This window comes from Alexandromys fortis, unplaced genomic scaffold (assembly GCF_014885135.2).
Source record: "Alexandromys fortis isolate MF-2015 unplaced genomic scaffold, M_Fortis_MF-2015_v1.1 scaffold_50, whole genome shotgun sequence".
NCBI classification, from domain to species: Eukaryota; Metazoa; Chordata; class Mammalia; order Rodentia; family Cricetidae; genus Alexandromys; species Alexandromys fortis.
Window position 1 is genome coordinate 9,471,829 of NW_026067932.1, and position 8,736 is coordinate 9,480,564.

At 48.4% G+C, this 8,736-nt stretch overlaps 2 long non-coding RNA genes across 3 annotated transcripts; one reads left to right on the forward strand and one right to left on the reverse strand.

Annotated features, from left to right (window-relative positions):
- Nucleotides 1-466: 466 nt before the first annotated feature.
- LOC126503740 (uncharacterized) lies at nt 467-3,599 on the reverse strand. Its single transcript, XR_007592376.1, has 2 exons — nt 3,507-3,599; nt 467-2,378 (listed from the first exon to the last, which is right to left on the reverse strand). It is a non-coding gene; the product is annotated as an uncharacterized lncRNA (long non-coding RNA).
- Nucleotides 3,600-3,820: 221 nt separating this feature from the next.
- LOC126503739 (uncharacterized) lies at nt 3,821-5,733 on the forward strand. 2 transcript variants are annotated; one of them, XR_007592375.1, is made up of 4 exons: nt 3,821-3,933; nt 4,273-4,417; nt 5,089-5,221; nt 5,331-5,733. It is a non-coding gene; the product is annotated as an uncharacterized lncRNA (long non-coding RNA). The 2 variants fall into 2 exon arrangements; XR_007592374.1 differs by having other exon boundaries at nt 4,273-5,221.
- The last annotated feature ends 3,003 nt before the right edge of the window (nt 5,734-8,736 follow it).

Sequence of the window (8,736 nt, forward strand, 5' to 3'; positions counted from 1 at the left end):
GTGCCCTGCACAAAGTCCAGCTCAGGGACCGCTTGGCATTCACCCTGAAAAGCCCGGCCCCCTTCTGGGTTCTGCTTGCCAAGCTATGGGCCCCAAATGCGGGATGTGGGACTACCTGAAGAGCGTGCTGATGGCGGATTGCACGGCGCCCGGGACTTCTGCCGAGCTGCTGGGCAGAAAAACTCCACAGCCCTCATCTGCAGTTTTGAAATTCAGAAAACCCTTGAACATTAAGGAAAAAAAAATCCTTAGAAGATTTTTTTTTTAAAGACAGAATTGAAGTAAGCTCGCTTGGCAGCAAACCCTGACCTTAGCTAACACAGGCTAATTATAGTCTGTGCTTGTCCCACTTACAGTGAAAGTCTGAGCTTTTCCTGCCGAAATATTCACGTGTTTTACCAGGGGCGAGCACTCGGGCTCTCTGCTGGGAAGCAGGGGCTGGGGGTGGATGCACATGCAATACACATTGTATTTGAAAGTGTCTTCAATCAAACGCACATCAGTGCCGAGGGTTTCCGATTCAGCCTGGGAACTCGGGCCACCTTGATTTTATAGATGGAGAAACTGAGGCCCAGAAAGGTCAGGTCATTGCCCACCTCTTCATCTATTCCAAGGGGCTTGTGTAGTAGGACGCACCTCTGCGAAGAGCCTAGAGTCAAGGTTTCTCTGTGTAACCGTCCAGCTGTCCTGGAACTCACTCTGGAGACCAGGCTGGCTGAGAACTCACAGAGATCCGCCCGACCCTGCCTCCCGAGTGCTGGGATTAAAGGTGTGTGCCACCATCTCCTGGGAAGCCCCAGCTCTTAAATTCACTCTTAGCTGGATTGTGGGATTTTACTCTGTACACACATGTGTAACCTTCAGTCAAAGACTCCGAAGCTTGCTCTCAAATTTCTGTAGTTCATTCTTCTGGGCATCTCTCTACGGGAACTACACTTAACTCTGGCCTACTTGGCCTCTCAGGATTAAGGATCAATCCTTAATTCACAGGGTCGTAGGCATTTCCCTCGGCTTGTGGTCAGAGGCTGGGTGTTAATTCCCCCCAGACAGAAAGTCTTCATAAAGGGGTTGAGAATGTAGCCGGTCGGTAGGCTGCTGCCTAGCTGGCATCAAGTCTTGGGCTCCACCCCCAGTACTTCATAAACCAGGTGTGGTAGCACACACCTGTAATCCCAGTACTTGGGAGGTAGAAGCAGAGGGTCAGAAGTTCAAGGTCACCCTCAGCCACCCTCAGTGAGTTCAAGGCCAGCCTGCGATTCTATCTATGGAAAAAGAAAATTGTGCAATTTCCCACCGGATAACTGAATATCTGGGTTTCCTTGTGTGCAGGTATTCCTCAGCTTGGATGACAGATCACATGGAATTGCAGAATTATAATGTGGGACTCATGACATTTTGTAGGACTATAAGATACCACTCCTGTGGGGTTTTTCTTTCTCTTTCTCTTTCTTTCCCTTTCTTGGTTTGATTTCTTTCTTTTATAAAAAATGTTTTTCCTTAATCCTCTTCTAGTTTTTATAAAAATTTCATTAATGACTGTGTTTCTTTAAGCCATAAATGACTAGATTTTGTTCGTGATAGGGTGTTCTGGATGTGTGGAGGTCAGAGGTCAACATCAAATGTCTTCTTCATTGCTCTCCACCTTTGTATGTGTGTGTAAGGCAAGGTCTCTCTCTGAACAGGGAGCTCCCCAGTTCAGAAGGCTAACTGAGCTGGATGGTGAGCCCCAGGGAGTCTCTTGGCTCTTTCTCCCCAACTCAAATTATTGGCACCTCCTTGCCACCTTATCTGGCTTTTTCCTTAGGTTCTAGGGCTCAGAGATCAGACCCTCATGCTGTGGCAAGCGTTTCCCCACTTCTCCAGCTCCCAGATTTTGTTCATATTGTCTCTATCCGAGGATGTCGCTCTCCCTGCCCCCTCTCGCACTGATATCTGTGCTTTCGTCATCATCTAAATGCAGTTTTAAACACAGCTGTGGCCTGCTTCCCGTCTCTATTGGCGCAAGCGCTATAGAATATCACCAGGTGTGTTCTGCACATCACAGGATCTCCAGGACATCACTGGGTCTGTGTTATATGTCACAGGATCTCCAGGACATCACCGGGTCTGTGCTGACATCACAGGATCTCCAGGACATCACCGGGTCTGTGTTATATGTCACAGGATCTCCAGGACATCACTGGGTCTGTGTTATACGTCACAGGATCTCCAGGACATCACCGGGTCTGTGTTATATGTCACAGGATCTCCAGGACATCACCGGGTCTGTGCTGACATCACAGGATCTCCAGGACATCACCGGGTCTGTTCCCCCCTTTCAACACATGCAGACCATGACTGTGTGGTTGCCACCATCTTCTTCTGATCTAGTACTGTTCCTGGCACACAGATGTATGCTGTTATTCAGAGACTGAAACGTAGCTCAGCTTGTGAAATGTTTTCCTAGCACGGCACAAAGCTCCAGGTTCCACCCCAGCCCCACATACACTAGACCCTGCTGGCACAGGACTGCGATCCCAGCCCTGGCGAACTGAGAGCAAGGGCATCAGAAGGTAAAGGTCATCTTATGCTACATAGTGAGGTTTAGCCCAGTATGTCTCCAAAAAAGCGGTTATTGAGAGCCTGCTGGGAAATCTACAGAGGCCAGATACATGGATTAACCCAGAAACACCAACTCTTTCGAGAATTTGTATCGTGGCTTTTCGTGTTTTATACAATAATTCATAAACATTTATATTCCCTTGCTGACCACACCTCTGAGAATGTTCTAGAAAATTTCCATTTCAGGAGAGCTTCCATCCGATTCAGACTCCGACTGCTGTTCTTCCTCATGAGCAATCTCACAGCTGTGGGATTTAGAACCTGCGAATTCAGTACCTTTGTGTTTGGCCTGGGTTGAAGGTCGGCCCAGCCTATAAATGCCAACCTGGCCAGCCCTGGGGAATGCTATATGGCCTTTCTTTATGTTCTCTGTCATTGGAATTTGTTTTGTTCTTACATCTCAATGCTTCCTTTCTCCTCAGATCCTCCCAGTATCGACCCAAGTCATCGTTCATTGATTGCGGCTGCTGGGCGTGCCATTCTCTGCCCTGCCAGCTTGCCACACAGGTCAGAACATTGATCTTCGGTGACTTCCAATAACCCTGGCCTTCCCATGGGAAGGACAGTGGCAGCTTACTCTACTCTGCCCACTGAGTTCCTGACAGGACGACCGGGGCCTGTCCATTTTTCTTACATGACAGTCCCTGCCTCTGTGACTTGCCCTGGTCACGGGCAGTCTTCCGCCCCGTGGAGTGGCTCCGGACTGCCAAACACTGGGTGTAGGAGGAGGGCCTGCTTGCTCGTCCTGGCTGCCCAGCTAGCTTAGCCCCAAAATAACCACGCAGAAACTGTATTAATTAAATGACTGATTGGCCCATTAGCTCTAACTTCTTATTGGCTAATTCTTACATATTAATTTAACCCATTTCTATTAATCTGCGTATCACCACAAAGTCGTGGCCTACCAGCAAAGTTCCATCATGTCCATCTGTGGCCGTGGATCCATGGTGTCTCTCTGACTCTGCCTTTCTTCCTCCCAGCATTCAGTTCCATCTCCCGCCTACCTAAGTTCTGCCCTACCAACTGGCCAAGGCAGTTTCTTTATTCATTAACCAAGAAAACAACACACAGACAGAAGGACCTCCCACACCAACTGGGGTCAAACCAAATCCTCTGTAGAAGTGATGTCTGCTGGAGGAGACATGCCCAGGTCCACGCTGATGTTTAGTGGTGGCAGAAAGGAACTGAGGAGGTGTGGTACCTTCTTGTCTCTTCAGCCCATCACCACACGAGACCCAAAGACCATGCAGCGAGTCCCAGAGCTGACCGCTTGCTTCGGTTCCAGTTTCTCCAGGTGGAAGCCAACTCTCGCCTGAGGACCGCCCTGTGTTTGTGAGCCCAAATTCGATGTTTACTAGACACCCTCCAGTCATGATAGGAACCATCTTCATCTTTCCCACTAAGCCAAACCTCATCCCGATGCTTCTGGAAGAATCTATGTAAATCTGGGCAGAACTGGTTAACTTTTAGGGGGAAAAAATCTACTTACACTTGGGGAGTGGGAAGAAGCCAGGAATGAAGTGCTTTGGGTTTCAGAACTACACATATGGGCTTCTTTTTATTTATTAACAGCTTTTATGTATTTTCAATATTATCCCTGAAAACAGCTGTTTCTCTGAGTTCCCTTTCACACCTGCCTGTCACTTCGGATTTCCATGTGTTAATTTACAGATCTGAGCTACACACGATAAGAGCAGAGCCCAAGGTGATTTTTCCGGATTTGGAATTTTGCTTCCGAGCCTAAGGATCGCTTAGAGACCCAGCACGTGCAGCCAGGCTCCCGCTGCCACCGCCGCCGGCTTCTTCTTCACCCCAAGTACTATTTTTGACGTGTTAATACTAACACCGTGTTTGCCGAACTGATATTAGTTATATTTGTGTGTTTTTTCCTCCCCTCAATTGCAAGACTCTGAAGGGAACACGTCCTAAAATCCATTAGTTTATACTTTGTAGGATACAATAAGCAATGCTTAGGTCAATGGGAAAAGCATCATTATCCTTAGTGCCCAAAAGTCTTTAGGAACTAGGAAATGTTTTTATTGGGCTAGGGGTGCGATCCGTTGGCAGTGCGATCCTAGCTCGCTGGAAGCCCGAGGCTTACTCCCTAGTGTGTTATAAACCACACCTGTATTCTCAGCGCTCAGGAGGCAGAGGCAGCAGGCTCTGACGGGCAAGGATATTCTCCTGTATACTTAGTTTGACACCCGTCTGGGCCTTGACAAATTAAACAAGTAAATGAATAAAGTTTTCCATCATCTTGGCACTGGAGACTCTGATTCAGAAGGAAAGAGAGAGGGGGCAGGAAAGGAAGCGTGTAGCGTTCTCTGCGGGTCTCCGCAGACAAGCGGCCCTCTAGGTTATTGGATGCGGAGAGGACGCATTCCTACCCCACCGGTAGCTCTTGAATCAGGCAGTTTCCTGAGCAGCAAGTAGACTCAAGTGGTCTGGGGCTCATCACGCCGGAAGCCATTACTATTCCTGTTTCAGGGTGAAGACACAGGGGTTACTAGACTACAGTCTTGCTGTAGGGAAGAGCAGAGCCCAGCCCAGCCAGCATGGCTTCCTTCCTGCTAGCCCACGTGAGACCTTTCGGGGTTTGTTCAGGGACTGACACAGTCAGGTGAGGATCTATTGGAAGTGATGGGGGCGGTCTAAGCCAATCCTTGTTGAGCAGACTCATCCACTCTTGTCATGGGAAACTGATCATTTTCTTTTCTTTTTTTTTTAAGGTTTATTTTGTTGAAATATGAGCGGCGGCGGGGCTGCGTCCCCAACACCCCGGCCGCTTGGCTAGCTCATGCCCGAAATAACAAAACACAAACTGTATTCATTTAAAGAACTGCTTGGCCCATGAACTCTAGCCCTTACAGGCTAATTCTTGCACCTGGACTAGCCCATTTCTAATGATGTGTGTAAGCACCCCAAGGTGCGCTTACCGGGAAGATTCTAGCCTCCGTCCATCATGGATCTGAGCTTCATGCGTCTGCCTCAGAGTGCAGAGCTATCGCGTCTACCCGGGAGAGCTGAGCATGGCGTCTCTCAGGAAGCAGAGCATAGTCTGACCTCACTTCCTCTTCTGCCCAGAATTCTATTCTGTTTACTCCTCCCATCTATGTTCCAAGCCATGAGGCCAAGCAGCTGGTTTATTATAACTTAACCAATGAAATCAACAGATTGATATATGACACTCCCACATCATTACTTATTTATGTATTTTATGTACATGAGTGTTTTGTCTGCATGTACATCAGCGCACCAGACGAGAATATTGAATTTCATGGGATTATAGTTATAGATGCTGTAGGTGCTAGGGTTTGATCTCAGGACCTCTGGAAGAGCAGCCGGTGCTCTTAACTGCTGAGCCATATCTCCAGCCCTGGGAAGCCATTTCTTAAGACTCTGGGTAACACAGACATGAATAAGCAGGAGTGCTCGTACCTGTCCATCAGTCGGCCTCGAAGAATGTAAAAGCAAGATATGGTCCCCTAGCCCACTTCCTGCTGCTATACCAGAGTGCCAGAGACTGGGTATTTATTTACAAAAAGTAAGTAGTTTGGTTCATGGTTCTGGAGGCTGCAAAGTCACCAGGGTAGTACCAACTCCTGGGAAAGGCCTTCTTGCTGTATCATAACAAGGAGGAAGAGAAGCAGACTCGTGAGAAAGGGAAAACAAGAACACCCCACCCTCTTAACAGGCACCCACATGACAAAGACCTCAACCCATGGTGAGAGCAGAGTCTCGGGGCCCAAGTGTCTCTCCTGTGTCCTGCCCAGAGTGTCCCAGAGGCAATCTCATTTCAACACGAGCTTGCTAGGGCAGAAGGTACGGTCATACCATGACACCCTGTACGGACTGAGCTTAGGGTCACACACAGACAAGGCTGTCTCGCTGCTGACCCTGGGCAGCTGGTATGGGGATGGGCCTTGTAATCAATACATCTACCAGGTGGGCCCAGAGGACATTCTCTCTGGGAACATCCAACTCTTGTATTAACAATTTAATTCTTCACCACTGACCACCGACGGCTGTATGGGGCTCCTGAATGAAGCCCCCAGATAGTCAGAAAGCAAAAGAAAACGCATGGACCAAAGAGGGAAAAAAAAAAAATAAGCCCAGAGGAAACAGAGAGCATGAAAACAGAACAGCCAAGAGGTGAGCAGGGATATTGTTTACATAAAACTAGAGGTGCCGAGAATGAGATAATAAAAGAGGTTCTAGAAAATTAAAAATAACTTAGCCTACACGAATTCAGCAAAACAATGGGGAGATAAAACTGAAGAAAACGCACAGAAAGAATATTTAAAATCACAAGAGAAGAGAGAGAGGTGAGGGAGGTGGTTCATCTACCCAGGCGGTCCAATACCCAGCTGACTGGGACCCCGAGAGCATAAAATAACAAGCAGGAAGCTATCAAAAAGCCCTAGACGCTTTCCCAGAAGTAAAGGAGGATTTTGTTGTTGTTGTTGTTGTTCAACACCATGAACTGACATCACCCACGAGGCGCCCAGCCCTGATGTGGCCGGCCAGTTTCATTCTGCCACACCCTCCGTCCATCATCACTTGCTCCTATGCCTTGGGACCAGCCCATCATGGACCGGGACCTTTGAATGCAGGAGCTAACACAAACCCGTTCTCTCTATAAGTTGATTAGACCCTTGTTACAGTAATGGAAACCAATTGACCCACCACGGCAGTGACAGGCTTCCTGACAGGTTCCAACAGTCATCTGTTTCTCCCGACTGGGGCTTATCGACTTGAAGTATTTTTCCCTCCCTCAGTAAACAGCACTCAGGCCAGTGTTGACAGCAGTCAGCCACGCAGGAGCTGGGAGATCAAACAGAAGATGGAAGTGAATGATAAAGAACTAAGAAAGATCGCGTTGGCTAAGCTGAAGAAGCCACTTGATAGGGCGTGGGAGCCCCTGGAGACTCGAGAGAAGTGGGGAGGGAGGGTGACTGGGATTAGGTTGCCGCTACTGGCATTATTTATCCACTCAAAACTCAAATGACGGTCACTTGGTTATTCTTAGAAAGCCACCTACCAAGTTTTTCCATGCAAATCTATCCTGGAACCAGTCATAAAATCCAATAAGGTCTTGCTAATTGCATTCTCTAATACATTGTGGGGTTGCCTAATCCGCAGACCAGGGGTGGTATAGTCAATAGCTACGCTCAATAGTCTCAATTATGTACACATTCTGTCTAATTTCGGTGTTAATTGTGCCCGTTACCCCACACCGAGTGGTTTTAAACCCCTGCAGAATGGTCAATGTATTTTATTCCTCTGAGGCCACTAACCACGTCATCCTTTGTCCAGATTTTTAGCAGGGCCCCGTAAAGCGTCTTGATCTGCAAACAGTCTCTGGAGAAAGGATCCACAGTTCTTCTCTGATGGGATTGCTCGGACCTGCTCAGTATCTCTCCAGCAAAACCTGGGTGGCAGGGCTGGGCACATGGTTCAGCAGCAAAGCGTTCACTGTATAAACATGAGGTCCTGAGTGTTGAGACACAGCACCCACCAAAGCTAGATGTACCAGCGTGTGTCTGGACCTTAGTGCCGGGGAGGCAGATGGATCCCAGGGGCTTGATGGGCGGCCCATGTAGCTGAATTATTGAGCCCCAGGCTCAGAGACCCTGTCTCAAAAAACAAACAAACAAACAAACAAACAAATAAATGAAATGAGATAGTCAGTGGATAAATGTGTCTGTCTCCAAGGCTGAAGAACCAAGCTCAGTCCCCAGGATCCACAAGCCAACTCCAGAAAGTTTTCTCTGGCCTCCACATGCATCCACCCCCCTAACAGTGTAACAAAAATAGTTTTTAAATAAGAGGGAGAACGATAGAGGAAGACGCCAAATGCAGCCTCTGCTTCCCCAGTGACCTCTCTTTCCAGGACCCTTTCTCCTCACCTGCCAAAGAGATGCTCGCCCTGGTCTGCAGCTGGAGGGCGCCCGCTCTCTTTGCAGTTCCTGTTTCCTCCAGCAGGGGCAGCCGTGAGCAGCTGGCGCTGGCTTTGCGTGAGCTGAACCAGGACCGGATATGGCTGTTCACCCTAAAATAAGGCCTGAATGTACACAGCCAATGCTGAGGAGGCTTCATTCCCTTCCTGAGGCCGTAGCTGCTCCTGCCTGAATT